A 5,224-nucleotide genomic window follows, 5' to 3' on the forward strand; every position below is an offset into this window, starting at 1 on the left:
GATCAGAGTTCCTGACGCAGAGCACTCACCCACTCTTTGAATCGTGGGAGGGGAGGCCTGGTTTTAGATAAACTTAACCTCTTTGAGGAACCACAGAGCCCAAGACTGGAAACCTTCAGAATCTTCTGGCCCCCAACCCTCCCTGGGGACCCCTGTGGCCTGTCTCACCAGAGCACTCTTCTGTCTGTAGATGTCTCAGCTGCTCTACAAGAGAGTCCCATTTCAGGTGTGGGGCTGGGCATGGTCACTCCTGCTGGATGTCTACAAGGTGGAAACTAAGGACCTAGGAAAATCCAGATACAGCCTTTCCACCCTCATCCAGAGCAGGACAAACAGGCCAGGTGGTGTCAGGAGCCCAGGTCTCCAGCTGGAGGGAACGTCAACCCTGCAGTGGGAGCAGGGGCACATCGCACATCCTAGGCACAGATGCTAATGTAGGCACTGCAGGTAAGCTGGGCTTGGTACCCTTCCCTGGCTTCAGAAAGAAGCCAACAAGGAGCGTTTTGCAGAATGAAACCTTTCTTTCCAGAAGCACTGCTGACTGTAAATTGTTGCCGTTTGTGGCAGTGAGCATTTTGTCCATTCTGAGGTTGGATTGGTTTCTCCTTTTGGCCTTGCCCTGCCCTACAGACCATAAAGGAGAACAGCAAGAGGCCCCCAGCAAACATCCACAGATGGCCCTGGACATCAGCCACATTCTGAGGAACATGTCATGTTCTGGGAGGGCTAAGGCATCGAGTAAGGCCTATGGGGCTGGAGGATCCCAGGCAAGGTGGGGCAATCCAGAGCCACGGGGGCTTCCCATGGGAATTGGGAGGTCCCAAGGCAGAGTCAGAGGTTCCACAGGAGGAGTCACAGAGTCACCAAGGGCTCTCCTGGCCCAAGGAGCAGTCAACACCATGGACTGAACACTTGCTGGGCTCCAACCCCTGGGCCAGGCTGCCCTTGTGGGGCCAGGAGGCAGCTCAGAGTGGGAGGCAGAGAGAGAAGTGTGCTCAGAGGGCACCTGTATCTGGATGTAATGTGGTCCTGAGACTGGCTGGGAAGTGCTTCCAGGGTATCATATGTGTTATGCAGCTACTTCCTCTCCCCAGCCTTACCCTGTAGGGATTCTAGTGACTATGTTGCCACCATCTTGGAGCTCCATGCCCTCATAGTGTAATGGCACCAGCAGATCTGCCTGTGCACAGACTTCCTGTACTACCTCACTCCTGAGGGGAGATGTTTCTGCAGGGCCTGCGACCTGGTGCTCAACTTTAGACACCATCATCCTGGAGTGGCACTGCACCCTCACTAGCCAGGGTGTTGACGTCCTCAAGGCCAAGGCCACATTCAAGACTTTGGACTTCATTGATGCACTTGTGCCGAGCAAGGTGGGCATCTCTGGGATCTTAATTCAGGAGGTAGAATGCAGCTTGAGATCAAGTGTCTGATCAAAGAACTTGAACTAGATCTGGAGGGCTCTGGGGAGCCATGGAAGGTTCTGGATAAAGGAGGGACAGTCAGCCACATTTTAGAGATGACTGCGGAAGGCTTCCTGGAAGGAGTGAACAACAGCCAGGAGACCGGGGAGGGAGCTTGTGGGGCAGGTCTGGAGATGGCAAGGGAGGGATCCTGCTTGGATGAAAAGTCTTCAGGGACCATCTCAGGTTACACTCAAGTGCCCTCTGAGTTAGTGTGTTCTAAGTAAGGGGTTTTAAGCCTCCTATTGTGGCTCATCCCTGACAGTGTCAGCACCAGCTCCCCTAACCCCACAGCTCAGGGTCCACTTTGCTTCTGCATCCTGCATGTTCCTTTTCCTGCTGAAAAGCAGATTCCCCAATGAGCAGCAGAACCCTGTTTCTCCCTGCAGGCCCCTCTGCTCCTTATGAGTGGTGTTTTGTGGGATTCCTCCCTTGGTTTTGGATGAGAACACCCTTTCCCATTCCACAGGGATTGTTTCTGTGGACCTTACCCCAGGTTTTCCCCTGGTCGGGCACCGGGCAGGTGGGGGTGGTGGGACCAACTCTTTAGAACCAGCAATGCCAAACAGATCCCACTCAGGGGAAGTCCATGCTAAGTGTCATGGGTCTTATGGAATTTTCTGGAGCTTTCCTTTTCTCCCCCACCTTCAACCAGCTTATCTGATCTCCTGGGATCTCTACTAGGATGCTGGCAGCCCAGCCAGCTGGTCTGGCCCTGGACGTGCCTTCAGGGGCTGGTTATGCTTCATGACCTGTGTTGTGGTGAGTGGTAAGCAGCACCTGCTTGTAGCTTCACTTTTGGGCCAGATTTCATCCCCACCGTGGCTCTTCATTGCAGCTGCTTTCTGCTCCCTCTATGGACCCTGCGTGGAATTGCCCCATGTTTCTGTTTGGGCACCACTGAGGAAGGAAGCATGAAGGACGCACAGGTCAGGCCATTCTGTTGCCCACCTCGTGCTGGGTCTTTACTCCTGGGATGGCCTCAGGGGCAGCTCCTTTTCCATGCCTCCCCCCACCCCACATCTCTCAGGTTGCTGCTCAAAGGTCACGTCTTGGAGGGGTCTCTCCCTGTGACCGTGTTTGGAACAGCTCCCTCAGTTTCTTTCTAGCTCATCTCACTCAGGTAATGTCTTTCATTACCACCACCATCTGACCTGGTCTTACGACCTGTTAGCTTCCTTCATCAGACATGAGCACCAGGATGGCAGGGGCCTCATCTATCTTGTTCCTCCTGTGGCCTGGGTCCTAGCACCATGTCTGGTACAGTGTAGATGCTCAAGGGAAGTTTACTGTTGAAGAACTGTCTACCTGGGAGAGGTTACTGTTAGTCTAAGCTGCACTATTTGGTAAACCCCTTGCCGTTTTGCAGATCCTGGTCAGAGTAAAACATTCCATGGGAACTCGGGCTGTGAGAAACATCCTAACCACCTGACTGCAGAAACATCCTTATCACATCCTGCTGGGCAAAGGCCCAACAGCCTGACTTCAGGAACATCCTTATCATCTTCTACTGAGCAGCAAGCTATACTGTCCAGAGCCCTCCCTCCCAGCCCCATGATTACCCCAGCCTGTAAGCGGCAGTGGGTGCTGACACTAAGCTGGTTTCCCCCTCCGCAGGGTTTTGCTAGTAATAAACCTGTGTTGCTGTTGAAGCGGCCAGTCTCTCTCTCTCTCTCTCTCTCTGTGTGTGTGTGTGTGTCTTTAACTCTTGCCTTGCCTTCAAATCCTTACAATAACTCCACTTCTCCATTTTACCATGGAGGATAAGGGACTCAAGGAGAGCAAGTAACTTACCCAGAATTACACAGCCAGTGAGTCACAGAGTCTGAACTTGAACTCAGTTCAGCTGAATCCAGAACTCCCATCTTCCTGAGAGTGCAGGAAAGGAAAGGTGGATATGCAGCTGGTGAGCAGTCCACATGCTTTTTCTAGGAGACCCCAAGGTGGGCTCCTGGGAATTATGTCTTCATGGTCACAAAAGAAGGACTGCTCACCTGTGCTGTGCATCAGCTAAGTAAGTGTCCCCACTGTCTCAAATCTGCATTTATTTTTATTATTTTATGTATTTATTTTAGTTTGAGATAATGTCTCACTCTGTTCCCCAGGCTGGAGTGCAGTGGTGTGATCTCAGCTCACTGCAACCTCCACCTCCTGGGTTCAAGCTATTCTCCTGCCTCAGCCCCTGAGTAGTTGGGACTACAGACGTATGTCCAGCTAATTTTTGTACTTTTAGTAGAGAGGGACTTTTACTATGTTGGCCAGGCTAGTCTTGAACTCCTGACCTCAAATGATCCACCCACCTCAGCCTCCCAAAGTGCTGGGATTACAGGCATGAGCCACTGTGCCAAGCCTCAAATCCTCACTTCTTTTCAAAGTTTTTTTTTTTTTTTTTTTTTTTTTTGAGATGAAGTCTCACTTTTGTCACCCAGGCTGGAGTGCAATGGTGTGATCTTGGCTCACTGCAACCTCCACCTTCTGGGTTCAAGCAATAGTAGGAAATCCTACTATTTGTGACAATGTGGATGAACGTGGAAGACATGCTAAGTGAAATAAATAAGCCACACAGAAAGATAAATATTAAATGATCTCACTTATACATGGAATCCAAAAAAGTCGAACTCACGGAAACCAAAAGCAGAAGAGTGGTTACCGGCAGTCAGAGGGTGAGGAAAATGGACAGATGTTGGTTCAAGGGTACAAATTTTTAAATATAAAATGAGTAACTTTCTGGAAACCTAATGTAGAACATAGAGACTCTAGTTAATGTATACTTGAAATATGCTAAGAGAGTAGATGTTAAATAGTCTCACCACAAAAACTCAGGAGGCTGAGGCAGGAGAATCGCATGAACCTGGGAAGCAGAGGTTGCAGTCAGCCAAGATTGTACCACTGCACTCCCAGCCTGCGTGACTGAGTGAGACTCCGTCTCAAAAAAAAAAATGCTATGTATGTTGATGGGAATGTTAATTAGCTTGTTTTGTGGTAATCATTTCACAACGTATACACACATCAAAATATATTGTACACCTTAAAGACATAATTTTTGTCAATTATATCTCAATGAAGCTAACCAAAAAAAAAAAAAAAAACCCAAAAAACTGCATCCCAACCTTGGGCAGTGGTAGACAGTGGATTCAATGGTTAATAGGATGATATGGCTGGGAATGACTCTCAGAAACACGAGGACTTGGTTGGATGGCTAACCATCCCCAGTTAACCTCGTAAAGAGGAAGGCAAGAGACCTGGAGCCAGAGTCCAGAGTTAAAATCCCAATCCAAAGCAAAGTCTCATGGCAAAACATTGGTTGATATCATCTTTCTTTCTTTCTTTCTTTCTTTCTTTCTTTCTTTTTTCTTTCTTTCTTTCTTTCTTTCTTTCTTTCTTTCTTTCTTTCTTTCTTTTCTTTTTTTTTGAGACAGAGTCTCACTCTGTCACCCAGGCTGGAGTACAATGGCACCATCTCAGCTCACTGCAAGCTCTGCCTCCTGGGTTCACGCCATTCTCCTCCTGCCTCAGCCTCCGGAGTAGCTGGGACTACAGGCACCCACTACCATGCCCGGCTAATTTTTTGTATTTTTAGTAGAGACGGGATTTCACCGTATTAGCCAGGGTGGTCTTGATCTCCTGACCTCATGATCCGCCCGCCTCGGCCTCCCTAAGTGCTGGGATTACAGGCATCAGCCACTGCGCCCGGCCGATATCATCTTTCTAGAACCAACGACAAGAGCAGCACTTATTTCCTGTACCATGAATTTGTGGGA

At 49.4% G+C, this 5,224-nt stretch overlaps 1 pseudogene; it reads left to right on the forward strand.

Annotated features, from left to right (window-relative positions):
• The first annotated feature begins 1,379 nt into the window (after positions 1 to 1,379).
• LOC134756858 (uncharacterized) lies at positions 1,380 to 4,787 on the forward strand (annotated as a pseudogene).
• Positions 4,788 to 5,224: the final 437 nt, after the last annotated feature.

Source organism: Gorilla gorilla, chromosome 13, assembly GCF_029281585.2.
Source record: "Gorilla gorilla gorilla isolate KB3781 chromosome 13, NHGRI_mGorGor1-v2.1_pri, whole genome shotgun sequence".
In the NCBI taxonomy this organism is placed as follows: Eukaryota; Metazoa; Chordata; class Mammalia; order Primates; family Hominidae; genus Gorilla; species Gorilla gorilla.